Below are 9,411 nucleotides of genomic sequence, written 5' to 3' on the forward strand. Positions count from 1 at the left end.
ATCCAAGTGTGGCTAAAAGATTCTATTCATTAGATTCATAAACATAACCGGTGCATTCGTCAGCCCAAATGGCATGAAAAGAAATTCATAATGGCCATACCTCATTCTGAAAGCTGTTTTAGGTACATTCGAGTGTTTAACTCGCAGTTGATAATAGCTAGGCCTCAAGTCTATCTTGGAAAACACAGTAGCTCCTCTTAACTAGTCGAACAAGTCATCAATCCTTAGTACAGGATACTTATTCTTGATGGTTACATTATTCAGTTGTCGATAATTGATACATAATCTCATCGAACCATCTTTCTTCTTATCGAATAGCACGGGGGCACCCCAAGGTGAAAAACTTGGCCTAGTAAACCCTTTATCCGTCAGCTCTTGCAACTGTACTTTTAACTCCTTCAGCTCGGTAGGTGCCATTCTATACGGGGCAATAGAAATGGGAGTCGTCCCTGGCACCAACTCAATACCATACTCTATCTCCCTTTCAGGAGGTAATCCGGGTAATTCCTCCGGAAACATATCTGGATACTCACATACTATTGGTACACACTCAATCTTCAATTCAGTTTCCTTAGTGTTCATCACAAATGCACTATAAGCTTTGTATCCTTTCCTCATATATCTTTGAGCAACCATTTCTGTGATTACAACCGGTGATGAATCCAATTCTCTTGATTCGACCCATAGAATCTTACCATCCGGGCATTTCAACTTAATATACTTACTACCACAATTCACAATTACATCATGAAGGGCTAACCAATCCATACCAAGTATTACATCAAATTCGTCAAATGGTAACAACATAAGGTTAGCCGGGAAACCACAACCATGAATTGTCAAAGGACAATCCTTACAAATTTTATCAACTAAAACCGACTTGCCTAGTAGGTTCGACATTCTAATAATATCTTCCGTATGTTCAATAGGTATGTTCATACTAGACGCCAATCTCATGCAGATATATGAATGCGTCGACCCTGGGTCAATTAAAGCAACAACACTTATATTAAAAAGAGAGAAGGTACCCGTAATAACATCAGGAGCAGCGGCTTCCTCTCGAGCACGTATCGCATACGTTCTTGCTAGGGCTCGAGTCTCTAATTTTTCCATATCTTTAGCCCCGACTCGACTGCCACTAGCACTCCCGGGATATCTTGGAGGTCTACCTCGTGGAATGGGAGTACTCGACTTCAGAGCTGATAAACCGTAAATTATACATATTTTACCCCATGTTTAATGCATTTTATGGATGATTTCTCATTAGAATTAGTGAATTCGATGCTCCTAATGCTCTAATTTCATGTTTTATACTTAAGAGAGCATAGGAGAGCAAAAGGAATGATAAACAGGCCAAAAACGGAGAAAATGGGCCAAAGTATGAAATCAACACGGCCTAGACCTCCTCACACGGGTAGACCACACGATCGTGTCAATCTGGAAAAATTGGAGCACGACTCACACGGGTGTGTCACACGGGCATGTCCCTACTGAGCCCAAGTTGAGTCCAATTTGGAAAAGACCAATTTTGGGGTTTTCTAGGCATTCAAAAGCCTAGAAATACAAACTAGAGGAGGAGAAAAAGAGAGACAGAGAAGAGGGGTAAGGAATTACCCTAAAGAAGCCGATTGATCCATCTCAGAAGCCAGATTCATTATTAAGACTGAAGATCTCTCCTTAATTTCCCTTCAAGAGTCTTTGGGTTTTATTTATGTTTTGTATTCTTTATTCTTCTGAGATGTTTTCTTATTTATTTATGAACTAAACCCCTAAATACCTAAGGGGAATGAAACCTAAGACGAATCTTGTTATTATTTTCTGAATCGTATGATAAATATTTAACTTGTTCTTAATTATGTGTTCTTAATTCTTGTTTTGATATCCCAGGATACTAATCCAAGACATGTTATTAGTCAGAGAAGGAATAGACCCTGACTAAGAATACATCTACCATAATTAAGCGGAGTTGATCGGGAGGCTAGAAATAGGATTACGAGATTTTGCTGGATTAGGGTAAAACCTAATAAGGAGATCCATAGATCGAGTTAATGCAACCCTAGAGTGTTAATTAGAGAAAAGTCTCAGTTATTCAATCTATGGATTAGATGTTATTAGTCTTGAATAGGGATAATAACATAACTTAGGGATCTCTACGGAACAAGTTGAATGAATAAATCGTCCGATTAGGAGCCAGAATAACAAGTAAAGTCTAGGTGAATTTTTCCTTAGGTATTGTCTCCAGTCAATCGATTTTCCCAAAGCAATTCCCCAATTATTTTCTCGGTGCATTCTTAGTTTAATTAGTTACTTAATTAAAACAAACCCTTTTTATTCTTAGGCTAGATAATAAAAAGATAGTTATTACTAGTACTTTTGGTTCCCTTGGGTACGATATCTCGGTCTTGCCATTACTATACTATTATTTGATAGGTGCACTTGCCTTTTTGTCGTGATAATAGTTAGTCTAGTTTTGATCTTCATAAATATTTATTACTTGTTATGAATCACTGCAATCAAGTTTGTGGCGCCGTTGCCGGGGAGCTGAAATATTAGAATCACTAAATTTTTATTACTTTAGCCATTTATTTTTCTTGCAATTTCATTTAATTTTATTATTTATTAATTTACTTATTCTTTCTCTTGGCAGGTTTTTATAGTTTATGACTAGAAGAAACCCGTCAGGACCCTTACTTTTTGACGAAAAAATCGACCGCACAGTTTGCAGAAATCAAAGAGAGATAAGGCGCAGCTTATGATACACGGAGAACAAGCAAGAAGATGAAACTCAACCCCCAACCGAAGAGATGGCTGAAAACCAAGACAATCAGCTGCCTCCTGCAATTGCAGCTAATCAAAATTCTGCTCCACGTACTATGTATGACTATGCTAAACCCTCTTTAACAGGAGCTGAATCTAGTATAGTTAGACCTGCTATTGCTGCGAATAATTTTGAACTTAAACCTAACACTATTCAAATGATACAGCAGTTTGTTCAGTTTGATGGCTTGCAGGATGAAGATCCCAACACTTACTTAGCAAATTTCCTGGAATTTTGTGATATATTCAAAACCAATGGCGTTTCTGATGATGCCATTCGTCTTCAGTTATTTCCCTTTTCACTGATAAATAAAGCTAAATAGTGGTTGAACTCGTTACCACGAGGGTCTATCACTACTTGGGAACAAATGACCGAGAAATTTTTACTAAAATATTTTCCACCGGCTAAAACGGCTAAATTGCGTAATGATATCTCTTCTTTTGTGCAGATGGATTTAGAAATACTTTACGATGCATGAGAGAGATACAAGGACTTACTGAGAAGGTGCCCTCACCATGGGTTACTTCTATGGTTGCAAGTTCAAACGTTCTACAATGGTGTGAATCCCTCAACAAGACAAATGATTGACACAGCTGCTGGCGAAACCATCAACAATAAAACACCAGAAGATGCCTATGAATTCATAGAGGAGATGTCACTAAACAATTATCAGTGGCAAGTCATGAGGACTAAGCCAACAAAAATAGCCGGTATTTAAAACATCGATTCAGTCACCATGCTCTCTAATCAAGTAGAACTTCTTAATAAAAATATTGATAGTTTTCTTGGTTCTATGTAGGTACATCCAGTAATGAGGTGTGACTCAAACGGAGGAGGTGTGAATACAGAATACCAACCTTTCAATCATACAACTGAAGACGAGCAAGTCAACTATATGGGTAACAATAACTTTCGATCTCAAAATAACCCATACAGTAATACTTATAATGCAGGTTGGAGAAACCACCCAAATTTCTCCTGGGGTGGTCAAGGGAATTAGAAGTTACAAAATCCCCAGAGTTTTCACCAACCTCCTTATCAATAAGAGAATAAGCCAAACTTTGAAGAGATGCTCTCTAAATTCATCTCAGTGTCAGAAACCCGTTTTCAAAATACCGAGACTGCACTTAAGAATCAACAAGCATCGATCCAAGGACTCGAAACTCAGATAGGCCAGCTGTCTGAACTAATCTCCAAAAGACCACAAGGTAGCCTACCAAGTAATACTGAACCTAATCCGAGGGAACACCTCAATGCAATTAGCACTCAAAATAAGGACGGACTCGTTGTACCCGAGCTAGAAATACAACAAAACAACGCGATGAACAAAGGACGAGAAGAGGTAAACGATAATGATCCCAAGCAGGTAAGTATGAATTGTGAACCTCGTGTGCCATATCCTAAAGCAATGACGAAAGATAAAACAGAGGAACAATTCCTTGGTAAATTGGTAGTTTATTTGTGAATAATGCTTTACCTGATCTAGGGGCAAGTATAAATGTTACGCTATATAAAATGTTTAAACGACTAGGTCTTGATAAACCCAAACAGAATAGGATGAGCATACAATTGGCTGACAAAATAGTTAGATTTCCTAAGGATATTATTGAAGACGTTCTCGTTAAGATTGATAAATTTATTTACCCAGTAGATTTTGTCGTCTTAGACATGGATGAGGATAACGAGGTACCTTTAATTTTAGGACAACCCTTTTTAGCAATTGCCAGGACCATTATTAATGTAGGTACAGGGGAGCTAACACTTCGTGCAGGTGACAACGCAGTAACACTCCAAGCACGCGACTCAGTCAAAACTCCTAAGACTCAGGATAATGCTATAAAACCTGTCAATGATAAAACTAATATTCAATCGTCCTTGCAGGAACCTTCTTGAACCAGGACAACAAAAACAGTGCGCTACTATCATGAAGAGAACAAAGACGTGCATGAAGAACGAAGGCTACGAATAAATGAGCTAGATGAATGGCGAGCACACAACACATGATAAATTGAAACTACGCCAAAACAAGCCTGATACCTCTCCTAATCAACTTAAGGTTGGCGATACAATCTTACTAGATGCCGTTGATCCTCACATTGTCACTACCACACTGAATGAGAAAATCCCTCTTATGGTACTCAATATTTTCCATTTGGTACGGTAGAGGTAAGTCATCCCAAGTTCGGCACTTTTAAGGTAAACAACACCCGTTTAAAACCTTATTTTAAAATTGAAAGCAGGAATGAGGAGTATGAACTCCTCAAACCACCATGTTCATTCAACAGAGAGGTAAGTCGAGCTTAGACTATAAATAAGTGCTTCTCGGGAGGCAACCCGAGCACTAACAATAGTAATTTCTTTAAATTTTGGTATTTAACTCCTAACCTACTAAATGGAAATCTTGAATACAGGTGTTTTCACAAAGACATGACCAAGCACACGGGCGTGCTTAAGGCTGTGTAAAAATAGGGAAAGGATTTTCCCAACACGGGCTACGATATGGCCGTGGTCAAGCCTGCGAAAACAACACGAGTGTGAGACACGCCCGTGTGGAAGACCCGTAGTTGAAACTGAGAAACTAACACGGGTGTGCGACATGCCCGTGTCTAAACACCTGTGGTCGAACCTGTTAAACGAACACGGACGTGGAACTTGAACACATGGGCATTGGAGAAGCGAACAAAGCTAGGCATGGCCATTCAACAGGGCCGTGGAAACCCACACGCCCAGGGGACATGGGTGTGGACTAAATGTTAGATGCCCCCAAATTTGAAATTCGCAAATCACACGGGCTAAATTTGGGGAACACGGGCGTGTGACATGGCCTTGTGCCCCAAAATCTATAAATATGTTACACTATTAATTGTTTTCCCCATTCAAAAACCCTAACCCTAGCCGTTACAACTATACACGGCTCCCTGCCACACCCGTGCGTCGCCTTCAAATTCATTTTGACGCTCAATCTCCCCTTTAGCGTACCATGTCATCATCAAGAGGAAAGAAAACCGCCGTACCCGCTTCGAAGAAAAGGAAAGGAGCGTTCTCTTTCGTAGGCCCCACCGTAGAAATCTGCCACCCTCTCCTACAGTTTCCTCGAGGGCCCCAGGAAGAACTGGGCCGTTGCATCGACTGGGCTGTTGTCGAACAAGTCTAGTTGGCTGACGCGATTCGGGCTCTCCTTACCACCGAACCTTGGGAGCTATTCTTCAGGATTATCGAGCTGACATACCTCGAGCTCACGATGGAACTATGCTCAACATTCCATCTCCAGACCGTAATGACGAGACATGATAATCCTGGCACAGTCCAGTTTCTCCTAGGCAGATTAATCCGCCAGCTAAGCATCCCAGAGTTTGGTGCTGCACTAGGCCTATATACAGAGGAGTTCAGGGAAGAAAATAAACTACAGGCTTTAAGTCACCACATACATTTCTCTCCTTCGAGGTGTTGGCACACTTTGACCCCTAGCACGCCATCCTACAATCCTAGCCGCTCCAAGGTATTAGTTCTCCCACCATCCCTAAGGTACTTACATGCAATTTTAGCTCACACAATTATAGGGAGGCGAGAGAGCACTGGCGTCGTCAACACCCACGACGTCTACTTCTTATGGTTCATGTCGCAAGGGCACGTCATTGATCTTGCCTATTTTATTACCCTTGCGATTCAGCACCAGACAGAGCGGCATCGAAAGGGGGTCATCTCCATTGGTCCCTACGTGACTAGGTTGGCACAACACTTCGGGCTCCTCAATACCGTGGCCCAAGAGTCATCCTTCACCCTCATCGGCCAGATGTCTCCACAAGGCATCCCGAGCATGCTTAGCATGAGGATGATCGAGAGGCACCGAGGAACCTACCCTCCCCAGTATCGTCTCACTCAATCTACCGAGGAGGAGGCCAGGAGGACATTCCTGACGATGTCCCCCCACAGCACGAGGACCCACAGACTCAGCCACCACCACCCTCTTGTCCAGTTCATGCGGCGGATTCATACGTTGACATCTCTGAGCGCCTTACCCGATTCGAGCATTAGTGTTTTCAATGATTTGACAACATTGATGCTACCCTACAGCAGATTTGTTAGCACCTTCACATCTCATCGCCAGTCCCACCTCGCGAACCATCCAGCGATGAAGATATTTAGAAATATTTATTTATTATTTTATGTTTTTAATTATTGAAATTATTTATATTATTTTTCTTCAACTTTAGAAATTTTATTTTTATTTATTAATTTCAGCTATTTCTTTTTGAATAATTATTCTTCCTCATATCCCCTAAAAAGTTCCTGATTTTATCACTGTTATATAGAGCTCTTAAGCTCATCATCACAAGGGAACAAAACCTCCACCGGGAAAGGTTCTCCATGACTGCCATGTCCTGCTCGACCACGACCATAGCTACCACTAGATATAATATTCTTTTGGCGCAGGACTTATGGCCCAATGAACCTCTACGACCGCCAGAATATCCTCCTCCACTCTCGAACCAATCACTCTCCGAAACTCTAGTTCGAGGAATTCATCATACACGAAATTTCACTTCTCTCTCTATCTTATTTTTATACTCTAATATCTATCTTTGTACATTGAGGGCAATGTATATCTTAAGTGTGGGGGGTGAACATGAAACCAAACTTTTTGCATTATTCTCAAATCCTTGAATAATTACCTTGTTCTCTTAAAAAGTTCTCATATCATATTTCGGATAAATTCTGATTGATTTATGATTTTGATTGATATATCTTGAATTAAGACATAGGGATTTATGCATTGATTATTTAAACTTTAAGACATTAGAGAATCAAGCATGATAAGTTGATTTTTAAGAGTTCAAAATTATAGGTTGTTTTCCCAAGTCTAGGTATTACGTTGAATTAGAATTCACGAGTCTAAACATCAGAAAGCCATAATTTTTGTGAGATTTTTGAGCCTTTTGAGCATCTATCCATCCTTTCATGCTCACTTTTATTATTACTTTGAGTGCGTCAGTATGGAACTGTTATTCTAGAACTTGCTTGATTATGCATGTCGAGACCACACCATTTGATTTGATATATCAAAATGATTAAGGCACTTAGGATTAACCCACTCATGCCATGAAAATCCTACCTCCACGATTAACCCCTAGTAAACTCCCTTGAGCCTAACAAACCATTTCTTGTATTACCCTTAATATTAACCTTTAACCCATTATTGTTGAAATCCCCTAAATTAATCCATATTTTTGTCGAGATTTGAGTTGAACGGACTGCCTAGCTATGTTTTGTTCTTGATATTTAGCTTCTTTATTTAACTTGTTCTTAAAAAAAAAACACCTATGAATACATATTAGTAATTCCATATCCTAAGAAGAAGCTTTGTTGCACGCAAGTAAAGGTTAACTATTTTTCTAGTTAGGCAATTTTTCAATTCAATCTCGATCCTAACCCTTTCTTTCAGCTTGTGACCACACTCCCTAACCAAGCCTCACTACAACCCTCTAAAGACCTTTTGATTGATGTATCATCTTAAATTATGGTGGTGGAGATTTGATTTTCATGCAAGCCTATCGTAATGACTTTTCATTATTGATTATTGAGTGCTTCATTTATTGTCCTTAAACACCTCGAGTGATTTGAGTGAATCTTTAGTGATGATGTGAAACTCTGTGATATTCTAAATCGAAGGTAATTACTTAGATGAGGGAAGACACCTATGTTTTCGGAATAAAATGCTCGACTTGGAATGTTTGAAACTTTTATGTTCTTTTAGTTGAATTCTCAATGTATGATTACCTATGGATTAGTTTGAGATATTATCGATAGGAATTATAAGTTGAAAAGAATTTATTTTGATTATGAGTTAAGGATTTTGCTTGAGGACATGCAAATGCATAAGTGTGGGGGTATTTGATAAACCGTAAATTATACATATTTTTACCCCATGCTTAATGCGTTTTATGGATGATTTCTCATTAGAATTAGTGAATTCGATGCTCCTAATGCTTTAATTTCATGTTTTATACTTAGGAGAGCATAGAAGAGCGAAAGGAACGAGAAACAGGCCAAAAACGGAGAAAATGGGCGAAAGTACGAAATCAACATGGCCTGGACCTCCTCACACGGGCAGACCACATGGCCGTGTCGATCTGGTAGAATTGGAGCACGACTCACACGGGCGCGTCCCTGCCAAGCCCAAGTTGAGTCCAATTCGGAAAAGGCCAATTTTGAGGGTTTCTAGGCATTCAAAAGCCTATAAATACACACTAGAGGAGGAGAAAAAGAGAGATGGGGAAGAGGGGTAAGGAATTACCCTAAGGAAGCCGATTGATCGATCTCAGAAGCCAGATTCATCATCAAGATTGAAGATCTCTCCTCAATTTCCCTTCAGGAGTTTTTGGATTTTCTTTATGTTTTGTATTCTTTATTCTTCTGAGATGTTTTCTTATTTAGTTATGAACTAAACCCCTAAATACCTAAGGGGAATGAAACATAAGACGAATCTTGTTATTATTTTCTTAATCGTATGATAAATATTTAACTTGTTCTTAATTATGTGTTCTTAATTCTTGTTTTGATATCCTAGGGTACTAATTCAAGACACGCTATTA

At 39.5% G+C, this 9,411-nt stretch overlaps 1 non-coding gene across 1 annotated transcript; it reads right to left on the reverse strand.

Annotated features, from left to right (window-relative positions):
- Positions 1-3,233: 3,233 nt before the first annotated feature.
- Positions 3,234-3,340, reverse strand: LOC128284919 (small nucleolar RNA R71). The gene has a single exon (XR_008275338.1). It is a non-coding gene; the product is annotated as a small nucleolar RNA R71 (small nucleolar RNA).
- Positions 3,341-9,411: the final 6,071 nt, after the last annotated feature.

This window comes from Gossypium arboreum, chromosome 11 (genome assembly GCF_025698485.1).
Source record: "Gossypium arboreum isolate Shixiya-1 chromosome 11, ASM2569848v2, whole genome shotgun sequence".
Classification (NCBI taxonomy): domain Eukaryota; kingdom Viridiplantae; phylum Streptophyta; class Magnoliopsida; order Malvales; family Malvaceae; genus Gossypium; species Gossypium arboreum.